At 62.6% G+C, this 14123-nt stretch overlaps 1 protein-coding gene and 1 long non-coding RNA gene across 4 annotated transcripts in view; one reads left to right on the top strand and one right to left on the bottom strand.

The window, feature by feature from the left end:
* ZNF469 (zinc finger protein 469) overlaps nt 1-14123 on the top strand; it is a 283346-nt gene that overhangs the window by 225648 nt on the left and 43575 nt on the right. Inside the window, exon 1 of one of the 3 annotated variants that reach the window (XM_068528061.1) lies at nt 5806-5904. The exons of 1 other annotated variant lie outside the window; for it this stretch is intronic. The gene's annotated coding sequence lies outside the window, so the exon portion shown is untranslated. Of the gene's footprint in view, nt 1-5805; nt 5905-6196; nt 6282-14123 lie in introns of those variants that run through there. One more of the 3 variants, XM_068528063.1, reaches the window with a different exon arrangement.
* Nucleotides 1091-8061, bottom strand: LOC137753082 (uncharacterized). Its single transcript, XR_011071380.1, has 3 exons — nt 7995-8061; nt 7733-7806; nt 1091-1287 (listed from the first exon to the last, which is right to left on the bottom strand). It is a non-coding gene; the product is annotated as an uncharacterized lncRNA (long non-coding RNA).

The following is a 14123-nucleotide window of genomic DNA, read 5'->3' as shown; positions in this document are numbered from 1 at the left end:
CAGGCTGGCCCACACCAGCCCGCCATGTCTCTTCAAAGACCCAGGAGGAATGCCTCATCGCTGACCTTCGCCCCCAGGAAGTCAGAGGGAACTATGGTTGGGGCCATCACAGCAGGTGGCAAAAACGGAAGCACGATTTTTCTTTCACGTCATTAAGTGGAAGAAGAGCTGGCTTGTGTCGGGGCCAGACTGGGATGGATCAGCCATTTGGAGAGAAAACGATCCCAGGGACCTTGCCACATTTTTTCTAGAAGAATGTTGGACGTTCTGGTGGCCAGGTATGGAAAAAGAAAACCTCTGTACACTGAAGTCATTCATGGCCAGTGGCATGGAGGCGTTTACACAGGCCGGGCGGTGAGGGCACCGCTGCTCCTACAGCCGCCCCGGCTAAAAGGGCCAGTTGTGTCCGCGCGCCGTGGCCGGTCACCCCGAGCAACACCAAAACACACATGAATGCGCCTTTTACAGCCGGGGCCTTCCTCGCAGGCTCCAGATAAATGACCAACCTGAGCGAAATGTAAATTTGTAGTTAGCCCTCGGAGACATAATTATAGGAGAAAAACAAGGACAGTGGCATTTGGACGGGGGACGGCTGGCTCCTTTCCTGCAGCCAGGCTGGGTGTCAGGGGGGCGTCCAGGATGGGCAAGGGGAGGAGGCTGGGCCCGGAGGCCCCGAGGCCCCGAGGCCGGGGCTGCAGGCCACTGTCCGTCTCCTCCCTGCCCCGGGCCTGCCCCGGGCACTGCCATTCCTTGGGCCGAACGCGGTGATCTCCACCCCAGGCCCTTGTTCTGTGGCCGCCCCATGAAAGGGCCCATTCATGCCCCAGGCCGCTGGCTTGGGTTACCTCGGCCGGCCGGCTGGTCTCCGCCACCTCTGTTTTCTTTTCATTAGAAGGATTCCCGTATTGAAGGCCTGCGAGAGGCTGAATTCAGGATGTTCAGGCTGAGAATGTCGGGTGCTGAAGAGCCGCCCGCGGGGCCCAGCACCTCCATGAGCAAGTCGGACTTAACGGCGGCAGATGGGGAAACTGAGACTCGGGCCACGTGGCTGGCAGATGGCGGGGTTGGGGTTGGGGAAACTGAGGCTCGGGCCACGTGGCTGGCAGATGGCGGGGTTGGGGATGGGGAAACTGAGGCTCGGGTCACGTGGCTGGCAGATGGCGGGGTTGGGGTTTGGACCTGGGCCACCAGCTGCCTGCTGCCCTGCTGGGCGGAGCCCGGGAGAGACGGGAGTCCTGAGCCGGTGGGCAGGGCACGGAGGTCTTTCTGGAGGCGGAGGGGCTGGTGCTGCAAGGAGGGGATTAGCAGAGCTGTCAGGACCTGGGAGGGTCTGCCTCAGGAAGTCCTTCAGGCCCAACCCTCCGCCGAGTCCTGGGTCCCTCGGCCTGGGCTGGACCCCCGCCGGGCCCAGGGGCGTGCAACCCCCACGTGGGAGAGCGTGGGGCTGTGCGTCGTGGCGTGTGGCGGGAGGGTGTGCCTGTGTCTGCGTGTGACACCCTCCTCGGGAAGAGCACCCTCTCCTCTCCCTCTCTTTGCTCACAAACGGGGCCACTGGGAAGACAGGAAGACAGGCAGAAACAATCGCGCTCCAGGCGGGTGTCTGAGTCACGCCACCGTCAGTCTGGAATGTCTCCTTGGAAAGCGGCTGCCTCTGCTCTGGCCCCACCCGCGCGGCCACCGCTCAGGCCTCCCGCCCTCCCCCTCCCTCGCCCCCCACCTTCGCTGGGGGACCCACCCCCATCACAGCAGACCCCGCAAAGGCCCCAGACAGCTCATCAAAGCAGCTTTTACGCATGCCTGTTGGGGACCAGAGCTGCACTCGGGCAGGAAAGCTCACGCCATGCTTTATAGATAAAGACTGATTCATTTCCATTTTGTACTTTCCTTAATGTCCTCTAGAGCCTGGATTTTTTTTTTCCCTGATGTCAGGAAGGAGACTTGTAGGTAGGCCCTGCCCCCGGGTGCCTGAAGGGCCAGAGGGGTCATCAGGGTCCCTCACGTCCTGGGACCACTTGCTCCTCCTCCCTTGGACACCGCTACTATGTCCAACAGCTCAGCGACCCCCGGCCACTGTCTGGAGGAGCTGGGGCTGCCCCGCCGCCCCACGGGTCCTGCTTTGCCCTCCCAGCCTCTCAAGTCCTCCCGAGTGGTGGGCATCCCTGTTGCCACCTCCCACACCAGGAGGCAGAAACTCAGAGAGGTTGCTGACTTGCGCAAGGACACACAGCTGGCAGGGCGCAGCAGGGCACAGAGGCCAGGCCTGCCTGTGCCAGCCTCTCTGAGTTCACGGACTATTTGGCAAATTCTGCCAACATTATGTCCCTAACGTGGGTTCCTCGGAGCCCACAGGGACGGTGCACAGGGCACACCTTCCTGGGCAGGTCTTGGGTTCCATATACGTCGATGTTTGCTGCGTCCGTGCCGAAGAGGCTCTTCATGGGACGGGGCCCAAGAGCCACCAAATCCACACTCCCCCATTAACCAGCAGGACCCCTGAAGAAGTGAGGGGCGCCCAGAAGGCATCTCTGTGAGGCTGGCAGCGGGCTCCCAGGGCTCAGGCAGCCGCCTGCCACCATGCCCTCACCCTGGACTCGGCCAGGAGGCCAGCGGCAGGCAGAGGCAGTCAGCGATGGGACAGGCTCTACCACGAACTCCTGTGTCCTTAGGTGGGCCCCCTGCTTCCTCCAGCCTCAGTCTCCCCATCCAGCAAAGGGGGCTAAGGAGCCCAAGATGGCAGGTGACAGTTGCCGGGAAAACTCCAGGAGGGTTGAAACACCCGACCCGGCATGTCACAGCCACAGGCCTGGTCCGAGGTCTGAGGTCTCATCTCCCAGGGACGAGGGCCTCGTCCTTGGGGACCCCACTGGAGAGGACCCACCCTCAGGGCAGGAGTGGGCATCACTATCGAGGTGGGAGGCTGCCTGGACGGATGGGTGTCCACATGCCAGGCACCGTCAGTGTCAAGCTGGAAGGGCCATGTGACACTAACCCCTGGAATTTGCTGGAGGTTTCACTCCTCCCGCCCCTGCTCTGGCTTTGGGTCCGCGGTTTCATTTTGACATCAGGCAGAAGTTAGGGGATGACTCAGGAGCTGACTGGCTCTCCCAGCACACGCGGGGGGCCCAGGGAGCCTCTGCCCCTTGGGGGTGGCCAGTGGCAGGCAGCGAGGGGACAGACGGGCAGTGGGAGAGCAGGGCTCCGTGTCTGTGACTTTGGGCAGGTCGGGTCAGCACCCCTGCGAGGCTGTCTCCTCTCGGAGAGTGGAGGCTTGGTACAGCTGGGAAGCTTCCAGCTCTGCTGCTTCTCAAGGCAGAAGCTGGGCCTCCCATGGAGGAGACCCTGCCGGCCGCGCCCCCTCCACAGAGCCCCACGGGGGTGTCCTGTTGGGCAGCTCTTCCTGGGCAGGGGGCTGCAGCTCCACGTCCAGCTGAGGGGGCAGTGAGGAGGAAGAGGAGGCTCTGGGACCCAGAGGCCTAGATCACCGACCGCCTGGAGGCCGCTGGCCCCGGGGTTTTCACCCCCGGTACTGCCCAGTAATCCTTCGTTTTGGGGCCAACCTGAGCTTCGCAGGAGGGGAGGTTCAGTAACATCTCTGGTGTCTGCCTGATGGTTGTCATAGCAGCCCCCCGACTGAGAAGTGCTGGGTTTCACGCCCAAGCAGGTGCGCTTGGAGGATTGGGGCGGGGGCTTGGGGGCTGTCCAGAGTCGCCAGCCTGGAGGGCTGGGCTCCCAGTTGTGTGGGATGGTGGCCCTGGAGCAGGAGAGGCGCGCCGCGCGGCCTTGGGCGTGTCCTAAGCCCCCCTGTGAGATGGGGAGGGTAGTAGGCTACCTCCTAGGGTAGTCAGATTCATTCACTTGTGCAGCACCTGTGCACCAGCTCTTAGGACTGTGGTCACAGCGGCGGCACGGAGCGAGGCCCTCTGTTGCTTCTGCACACTCGTGAGAGAGAGAGCGCTTCTCACACAAGGGGTGCGCGGGTGTACCACGCTGGACACACACATACACACACACACACACACACACACACACACACACACGGGTGAGCTCTGAAACTGTGGCCTTTCTTAGAAACAAGAATAGGCCCATTAGGAAGGATCAGGAAGGAAATACCTTCTGGGAACTTTGTCTGAGCCAGGGGACCCCCGGCATTAGAAACTTTAGGAAACCAACAGATTGAAATACCGATTAACTGGAGGGGGTTTCTTAGCCCCTTCCTGTGCCGCTTTCCATGGAGAGGGCGATCCCAGGACCCTGAGGCCCAGAATGATGCCACGGAAATGTGAGCTGAGGCTCGGAGCCCCTGAGCGCCAGCAGGGCCAGGAGGCGGGGCCTCTGAGCCCCTAGCCCCTTGCTCAATTCAAGTTTTCAAGACAACTGGCAGGAATTTCTGGAACCTCCTCAGACGCTGTAATGAGCAGCCATAGGAAAATCAGCTTTGATTCGCCGTGTGTTTTAGCTGGTTATGAATTGTACGTGCAGAGCTCAGCGCTTGACCACTGATGCAAAACCATAGGCCACAGGCGGACCGGGCGACCCATTCACTCATTTCCACACCCGTGTGCAGGATTCTGGGCCAAAGGCCCTGTGTTACCTATACCTTGCTTTACATAATAAAGGTGTTCCTAAGAGGGTGTGAAACTTGAACTTTGTAGTCGGAGCAGGGCTGGCAGCACTCTCAGGGGGAACGCGGTTCAAACGACTAGTTCTGAAAGGATGCCTTTCTGTAAAGTGAAGAATTCCCCTCAATTTCACTTCTCAGAAGTGCCCTAAGCCCGTGCCTTGGTTTGTCTAAAGTGGGGAGGGGCTGCATCTGTTGGTGGACGCCCCCCGTGAGGGCTGCCCCCTGACCTTGAAGGACCCACATGTCCACACCAGGGACCAGCCTCTCACTCCTGCTTGCCCCAGGATAGCCTGTGTCACACACACTGGGCTGTGTGGCTTTGGGCAGATCCCTTGCCTTCTCTGGGCCTGGATGTCCTCATTTGTGAATGAACCACTGAGCAGCTGACCTGTTAGGGTCCCTCCGGCTCTAGGGACCTGCATGGTTCCAGCTCCCCACCATCTGTGTTCCAGTCTGGGACAGGCCAGAGGCTGGCCGGGGGGGGCCCAGAGCCAAGGCACTATGATTTTAGGGACCATCAACTCCCACCTTCGAGGCGTGGAGAGACCTCCAGCTGAAGTTCCCCAAGCAGGTGCAAAGCGACAGTGGTGTGCCCCCCCCCCCCACTCATCCTCCCCGCCAGAGGCACAGGGGGAAATGTTTACTGGGCAGGTACCAGGTGAGGGCTGGAGAGGAGGCCCGGCGGGGATGGAGATAGGGGAGCGATTGGAAACCACATGGGTACACTCACGCCACCAGTTTGGGAAGTCGTGCTAAATCCAGCCTTTGCCTCTGAGCAGCAGCAAGCCCTGCCAGTTTTGGGGTGGGCTGGCAGGGGGCCTGGGCAAGGTTTGCTGGCTTATTACCTTTCCCATCAGGACCACCATCACTAGGGTGGATCCCCCTGAAACAAATACCTAGGAAGAGCGGTGCTTAAAAATAGCGGGGGGGGGGGGGGCGGGGGGGAGCAAAGTTTGTAACTGAAGCCGCTGCGGTTGCGTGGGGGCAGACCCCGCGGCCCTCCGGAGCACCCAGCCGGCTGCCGGGAGCTTGTTTGGAGAGGACTTGGCCCGCGCGGCCCGACCTGGGAAGCGGGTGGAGGTTGCTTTCCTCCTTTCCCCACCCCGCCCCGGAGGGGCAGAGCGCTGCGCGGCCCGGGCGGGCCTGCGGTCAGGGATGAGGACTGCGCCTCCGCGCCGCAGAGCGCTGCGCGCGGGCCGGGCGCCGGCAGCCGCCGCTGCCGTTCCGGGAGCTCGTTCGCATCCGCCAGCGCGGCGAGCGGCGCGGGGCCCTCGGAGCGGGAGGTGAGTGTGGACGCGCCGCGCCCCGCGCCGCCCGCGGCTCCCGGGCAGCGGCACTAGCTCGGGCGGCTCCGGAGGGATTCGGGGCTTGGCCCGCGGGGTCACCTGGCTGCCCGCTCCCCGCCGCGTCCCCGCGCCCTCGGTGGCGCGCCCCGGCGGGGCCGGACGGACCCTCCCGGCCCTCGCTGCTCCGCGGCCCGGCTGCCCCGACCTCGCTCCCAGCCCGGGACGTGCAGCGCCGCAGACGCCAGGGCGCGCCGGGGGCTCGGCGGGGGCCGCGGCCGTGCCGCCTGGCCTCAGCCCGGTCCGGCGCCCTTGACAGAGCTTGGGCCAGCTCCGCGGGACACTTTGCAAAGTGCAGCCCAAGTGGCCGCCGAGCGGTGGGTTCCGGGGAGCTGGGAGCCGCCGGGCCGGACTGCGGGGAGCGGGGGCCGGGAGGGGGGCGCGAGCGGCCGTGGGCCGGCCATTCATTTCGGATCGCAGCAGTTGGTCCCCGAGCCGGGCCGCTGCCTCCTCTGGGTCGCCCCCGGGCGTGCTGGCCCCGTGGCACTCGGACACTGCGGCGGAGGCAGCGCGCGGAGCGGGGTGGGGTCTTTCCGACCTGGGGGCTCCGCGCTGCTGTGCTCCTGCGGGGGGAGGCCACGCGGCGCCCCAACCCGGCCCGCGCCCCTGGCTGGCTTGGCGCGCCGAGGGAACCGGGCCAGAGGGACCCGTGGGGACGCGGCGCCGCTCGGCGGCGGCCGGAAGGGAAGGCCAGCCGGGCTCGCGGGGACTTCCCGCGGCCACCAGACCCTGCCCCTGCACCGTCCGCCCGGGGGTGGGGGTGAGGGCAACGAGGTCGGAGGGACAGGCCTCTGGGTGCAGCGGCGGCGGTGGGGGGCTCCTGCGCGGTGGCAGCTGCTGAGGCCTTTAACCCTTTCCGGACTGGTGCTTGAGCGGACACTATTTGCTGTGTAGGGACTGTGCCACGTGTTACTGTGTTGATCCTCATATCATGAGCTAGGTGGTGCCCCATATTCTAGATGAAGAAACTGAGGGCCAGAGAGGTTAGGTAACTGGGCCAGCGCAGCACAGCTAGTGAGCAGCAGTGGCTGATAGCCCCTCTCCATTCCATCAGATGGGCTCCACGTCTGCCTCTTGGTTGAGGAAATGTGCATTGAGCCCTCTCAGTGTCCCACAATGTCCCAGGCATCCCCTGACCCAGCAAAGACCACTGCCTTCCTGATAACAGGCAAGGTAACAGGCAAAATGCCGGGGACAGTATCAGACAGGGAGCTGGTGGGGGGGAGGTGGGGCGGAGTTACAGTTTAAGGAAGGACAGCCAGGGCCACCTCTGAGAAAGTGGCCTGGGAGGGCATGCCCTCGCGTACCTTGTGCCCGGCCTGGCAGGTCTGGAACCACGGGGCAGAGCCTGCCAGGAGCCTCCCTGTGAGGAGGAAGAGGGGGAATCCTGTTTGAAGAAAATAGGAAGGCCAGGCCATCTCGAGGGGGACCGTGGCCCCTACAGCGTCTCAGCCTGGGAAGCACAGTGTCTCAGCCTGGTGAAGCATGTGTGGCCCCGCACCTGACCCCTGGCTGGCTGCCACCCCGGGCAGTGTGGAAGCAGCAAGTCCCAGGATTTCAGGGTCAGAGGGAACTTAGAGGTCATGAACTTCAACCCCCTCATCCGGGCTTCGGTCTCCACCAGACCCTGCCTCTGGGTCACCGACTCTGCTTGAATACCCCCGGCGATGGGGAACTCACTCCTGTCACAGCAGCCAGGTCCCACCGCTGAAATCCGCCCAAGGGTTCCAAGAAAGCTCTGCTGCAAGTAGAGCAGAAAGCCTCCTACCTGTGGTTTCTGTCAGCTCCAGTCCTGTCATCCGGGGGCAGCACACTTGGGTTAACTCTCACACGCGGTTGCCTCTGCAGAATGTTAATAGAGAGATTACGTCCCCTGTTAGCCTCCTCTTTTCAGGGCCTGCGCCTTTTCCAACTTAACTTCCAGGCCAGGCACCTTCCCGCCTCCCTCCCTGGGAGAAGGTCAGCGGGTCTCCACCTGGCTTCACATTTGTGAGCACCAGGGTGGCCGGGAAACAGAGACCTGCCCTCACCTCCTTTCTTCTGGAACCTTGCAACCATTGATGGTGCCAAAGACACATGTGCTCCTGGACATCGGCTCACACTTCTGCTTCCTCCAGAGCCCTGAGACTTCCGAGCCAAGCCCCACCCCATCCCTGTTGGTTTTGACTGTAAGAATTCAGTTACCCTCTGCTTCCTCATCCAAAAGGAGGGGCTGAGAGTGAGGGGGAAGGCAGTGCAGATCAAGAGCGCAGGCTCCAGAAACAGCTGTCCACGGGCTGTGTGGGCAAGTCACCAGGACAGTGGGGGACTTCTCGGCGTCATGGGACAGGCTGAGGGACAGAGCGCCGGGGCACAGGCAAGCATGCCGAGTGGGCAGATGCTGCGTGGTTACTGCCCTCGGGGCCACGGAGACTCCGAGGGGTCTGTGGGAGGGGTGTGGAAGATGCAAAATACTTGAAAGGGTGCGAGGTGCCAGCTGCAAGTCCAGGACAGAGGGAGGTTGTAGGGAACCATCGTGCAGCCAAGGCAGGACGCAGCCTGGGTCCCGGTGGGCCCGCCTCCCCAGCCCACCCCGGCTGGCCTGCCCACCTTGGCTTTGGTTCATTGTAGATACATGGTGGGGAAGAGAGCTGGGAAAGTGCGTGACCAGCCCACTCTCCTGCCCGCTGCAGACAGAGCTAGAGCTGGAGCCCAGCATTCAAAGAGAGCCACGGTCCAGCCCGTCCTCTCCCGGACAGCCCTCCTGGTCCATTCAGCATCCAGGATGCTGGCTCCTGCTTCCCACCTCGCGGCCTGGACACCTGGCGTCCTGTCCCCCATCTCCACCATCCCACTTTCCCCATCAGGACACCCCTTCCTTTGTTCCGCCCGCAGTCCTTCTGGCACCCCACCTGTCATCACCTGTGGGCCTGCCCATCCCCCGCTAGACTGTCCCCCATGAACAGGAAGGTGATGCCGTGATCAGAGCTCTGTCCCCGCCAAGCCGTGCCGTGCACTCAGCACCCCTGGCGGGGGGACTTTGAGGATTCTATTGCCAACCTCGTTCTCTGATGGAATTGGGGGCTGAACTGAGCCTGGTGGAGGGAGGAGGGTGGGGGCGGGGTGAGCTCTGTGAGACATCCTTGCAATTGCCTGGGGCTAGTTTATCCTCACTTTCACCTGGTGGCCATGGCTGGGGTGGCGGACGCCGTCCTCAGGGACTGATTGCAATCTTGTACGTCACTCAGCCCCACCATTTCCCTGGGTGGAAAGAAAAGTAAGCCTGTATGGTTGGGCAGGTTGTTCAGTGCACAAGGGCGCCGAGCCTGTACTCCGCTCAACAGGCCTCCCTCCGCACACCCAGGCTGCGTCCATCCTGGGGGTGCCTTGTCCTACACACCCAAAGGTCCTGGAAGCGTGAGTGGCGGCCCCACCGTAGCCGTGTATGCCCTGCACGGGCTGCTTTCTTTGCTCGTGTGGACTGCGTACACAGTGCCGTCGCGTGTGCACCCTGGAAGCCGCCCTCCAGCAGGGCTGAGGCCTCTGTCATTTCTGACTTGGGATTCCCTCCTTCCTCCTCGGGTGCTATCCAGCGCTTCGGCCCCTCAGCCTTCTCATGGGTCCACGTCATTCCTGCAGATGCCCCCTTGGACTGGGTCTGCCAGGCCAACTTGGGGAAGGGTAGGCGGCAGGGTGGCAGGCGGGGGCCGGGCCTGGCTGTGGCCTGCACTGCGAGTTCCTGCCTCCAGATGGTCTTTAGCGCCCGCGGCCCCGCCCCTGCGCACGGCCGGCCTGCGGTCGCCCGGCCTGGCTCCCAGTGACCAGAAAGTGAGATCGGTGTCTGCCCTGGCAGGACTTTGGGGGCCGTGACCCCGGCGTCAAACTATAGGTTTCCTGCTCATTACTCACCCCAGTTCTTGTCAGGATTGAAGTGGTCTCTTAGAATTACATCCTTGTCTAAATAAAGCTGGCTTTTTGAAGGACAGTTCCAAATATAAGCTCTCTTTATGACCGTGGGGAGAGCCTGAGGATGGAGGGGGGCTCCCTCCAGAATGCGGGGATAGCCTGGGGGACCCTGGGCCCCGACACCGTCGTCCCAGGCCCCCTCCCCGCCCTGTCTTCCCCATCACCCAGAGCTAGAAGCAAGAGGGCACCACGGCCCGCCGCCCAGGAGCTGGCGGCCCAGCTGTCCTTGCCTCCCCCAGAGGGGTCCTCACACCCACAGCTCTCACCCTCCCACGTAGGGGTGGGGGTCACTCGAGTGAAAAATGGGTTTGGGGGGAACTCAGAGCCCTGGGTCAAGGCCCGCTCAGCCTCCCCAGAGGCCGTGACTAGGCAGTGGCCCCCTGGGGGCCCCAGTTTGCATCACAGAGAGGGCCAGGGGAGGTGGCCTTCAGGGTGCTCGTCACGCAGCTGCCTGGCCTGGGCTCGGCCACCCACCTGTACCCAGAGTCAGCAGCCCGTGGAGGAGGGAGGAGTGAGGGACCACACAGGTGAGAGCAGGTGGATGGGACAGGGCCCCGGGAACAGAGCCTCCTGCGCCGTCTTCAGCCCCCTGGCGGGCAGGCAGGCGGGAGCCAGCAGCCGGCTGTCTGCTAACAGCCTCTGTCCTGACTCTGGGCTGCTCGCAGGCCGGCGTCCCAGCCAGCAGCTAAACAGAATCCACATTCATGAGCGGCCCTTGAGTCTTCCCGAAGGCCCAGCCCGCCGCCCTGCAGAATGTGACCATTGCATTTTCTGAATTCCTCCGGGGTGGCCGGGCCAAGGTGGCCATGTGTAAACGGGGACTGCTTCTCCGGGCCCTGCATGTGGCCGGCCGGGCGCTGCCCTCTGGGGACGCTGCAGAACAGGGTCTCACTGGGTTCCTGGCTAGGGGCGGGGCCGGGGGGTGGTCAGTGGGGAATTGCCACGGCCGTGGCTGGACGGGGCGAGGGAGCCAGGATCAGGTCCTGGTACTGGAGGAGGTGGCCCCATTGGCGGAGGCTGCGGCACTGCGGGCTGGTGGGCGTCTCGTGTCCTACATCAGCCCTACTCAGCAGGAACCTTGTTTTTAAAAATATAAATATAGTTCATGTATCATAAAATTCACCCTTTTAAAGTGTACACGCCGCCAGTGGTTTTTAGTGTGTTCACAAGGTTGTGCAACCATCACCACCGTCTTGTTCTAGAACATTCTCATTACCCCAAAAAGAAACCTGGTACCCACTGGCAGTCACTCCTGCCCCTCCCCCAGCCTTGGCAACCGCTAAGCTACTTTCTTTCTCTATGGATTTGCCCATTCTGGACGTTTCACATGAGCGAAACCACAGTGTTTTTCTTTCCATGACTCTCTTCACTTGGCGTGGCGTTCGCCGGGTTCATCTGCATTGCAGCCGGGATTGAAACTTTGTTCCTTTTTAAGGCTGAATAGTATTCCAGCGTGTGGACGACCACACTGTGTGTATCCATCATCCACGATGGACACGGGCACTTTCACCCTTGAGCTGCGTGATGACTCTGCTGTGAACATGCGTGCACAGGCGTTTGTGTGGACGTGTGTTTTCGTTTCTCGTGGGTAGACATCCGTGGAGTCACGTGGTCACTCTAACCTGTCCAGGAGCTGCCAGACCGTTCCGCACTCCAGCTGCACCGTTTCCCGTTCCCGCCAGTGGGTAAGGGGATGGGGACCTAACCTTCTTTCTGTGGACAAGGAAACTGGGGCAGGGAGGCAGAGGCACTGGCTTGGGGTCACTTGCCAGGAAGAGGGGCCCGGATTCAACCTCTGCCTGGACGCAAAGGGGAGACGGAGGCAAAGAGTGGCTGTCATGACCCCGAGGCCATGTCTTTAAGGACAGTGTTGCAGGAGGCTCTGTCCTCTGGCCCCTGCCCCTCCCAGAGGCATCTCCCCTAAAGGAAAGGGAGGCCAGGTCCCCTTGAGGCCAGACCCCGCTGCTCTGCTAAAAATGTAGGGTTGCTTGCCCTTCCCCCAGCCTTCCCGAGAGGTTTCTCCCCAGGGTGACTGTGCCCTCCGAGAGGGACCAAGCACATCACTCAGGGACACTGGCTCTGAATGGACACTGTTCCCAGGAGATGCCAACATCGCTTGCTGAGGTCAGGTGACCTATGGAGTGTTAGCTCAGGTCCGTCCCAAAGTGGGCCCCATAACCTGTTCCGTGATGATTTCCGTGGTTCCAGAGCACACGATCAGAAAAGACAAGCCCAGTAACTAGCGGAGTCCACGGTTCTCACCCCAGAGAGGTTACAACACTTGCCCAAAGCCCACCCAGCAGAGCGCAGTCAGAGGGGTCGAGGGCTGCGGCCAGGTGTGCCCTCCAGCTCCGTCCAGGGTCGTGCCCTGCCCCGGGCACTCCCAGTCTGGCTCTCGCCAGGCACATCACGCTTGGGCACAGCACAGGGAGCGAGGCGCTGGGGCCCAGTACCCCGACCCAGCAGGCTGGCTTTTCCTTAGCTGTGACGCGCGGAGACTGGGAAGAGGTGGGGTCCTCCCCGGCGGCCGCAGCGCGACACCCCTGCGTGCTGGGCTCCCTCTGTGCTTCGTGCCTGCGTCTAGCAATCAGTCACCTGCGCGGGACTGCCCCGGCCAGGCTGTGCTCCAGGCCTGGGCTGCTGTGAACGGGCCACCCCCTCCGTCCTCCTGGGGGCAGCGACTCCAGGAAGGGTGCGAAGGGGGCGTCTGGGCGGGATCAGGGGAGGCCGGGAGGAAGAAGGTGTTCCAGGGGCCGATCCTAGAAGGAGGAGAGCAGGACCAGGGGAGGCCGGGAGGCAGCACGGGCCCGGCCAGCCCCCACCCTGGGGAGAAAAAGGCGAGGTGAAGCGGCTGCCTCCCTCACACAGCTCAGAGTCAGGGCGGGGATGCGGACACGCTCTGGTTCTTACCGCAGCCTTCTTTGTCCCAGGGGCCCGGGGACCGACGCGAGAGCAGCCGCAGGGAGGGTGACGCCCTCGTGGGGCCCCGGCCAGGGCTGCAGGGTGCGGGGCCCCCCTCCAGCAGTCACACTGCCGCTCAGTTGTCGGGCTGGTCTGCACCACGATGGGAAGGTGGGCACTTGGCAGGTGACAGGGCGGCGGCCAGTGCCGGGTCCCCGTCCCCCGGGAAGCGGGCCCGCTGGTGCCGTTTTACAGGCGGGGGAGCTGAGGCACAGAGGGAAGGGCCAGGCCCCAGCATCAGGACCCCGAGGGCCTGGGCCCGGCCAAGGGGCAGGTCAGGCCGCCAGCGCATCCGGCCCCCCTCCTGGCCTGTAGAAGCCATGAGAGGCCGGAGCTTCGCTGCCCGCGCCCCTGCCGTGCGGGGCTGCCTTCAGATCGAGGGAGCCCGAGACCGGGGCCTGCCCTCGTCGCAGCTTGTGGCCGTGTGCAGCCGTCGGAGCAGGGGTGTGCGTGTGTGGGGGCGTGTCTGTGAGCGTGTGCCTGTGTGTATTGTGGGGTGTGCACGTGTTGGGTGAGTGTGCACACGAGTGTGTCACGCGTGTGGGTACATGTGAGGGCGCTTGTGTGCGTGTGGGTGTGCACATGTGTGTGCCTGTGTGCACATATGTGAGTGTTGTGTGCGTGTATGACATTGTGTCATGAGTATTGCATGTACACATATAATACGATATAACCAAAGTACACAGGTAAGTTTAAATGCTCTAGAAATGCTCTACATTTAAAAACAAAAAAAGAAACGGGTGAAATTAATTATGTTTAATACAGTATGTCCAAAAGGCCGTCCCTCCAACATGGGATCAATACAAAATCAGTGAGGCAGTTTAGGTTCTTGAGGTCCGGCGTGTGGTCGTGGCCGCCGTGCAATGCTGGTCTCCAGGTGCCCTTCAGCTGTGGAACCCCTGACACCCACCCCTAGCACAGGGCCCCTCCCCCATCCAAGCCCTCCTCACCCTTCTCACCTGCTTCCTCCAGGAAGCCTCTCCAGACTGCACTTCCTTCTCTGGGCCTCAGTCTCTCAAGGTGGGGTTCGTGACCCTTGAGCAGACTCCCGTCTCACCCAGGTCTGCTGAATCAGAACTGCTAGAGGAGGGCCTGGGCTCTGCATCTTCATAAGCTCCCCTGGTGACTTTAAGGCTTTACCCACGTTGAAGTTCAAGACCCTCTTAAGCCCTTATCTTTTTGTCCCTAGATGCCATGTTCTAGGTACGCTGGACAGCAGCTGTGCCCACGCACACCACTTCCTTGCTCACCAC

This window comes from Eschrichtius robustus, chromosome 19 (assembly GCF_028021215.1).
Source record: "Eschrichtius robustus isolate mEscRob2 chromosome 19, mEscRob2.pri, whole genome shotgun sequence".
Classification (NCBI taxonomy): Eukaryota; Metazoa; Chordata; class Mammalia; order Artiodactyla; family Eschrichtiidae; genus Eschrichtius; species Eschrichtius robustus.
The sequence above is the reverse complement of the archived record's forward strand: the minus strand, read 5'-3'. Positions and strand labels throughout refer to the sequence as shown.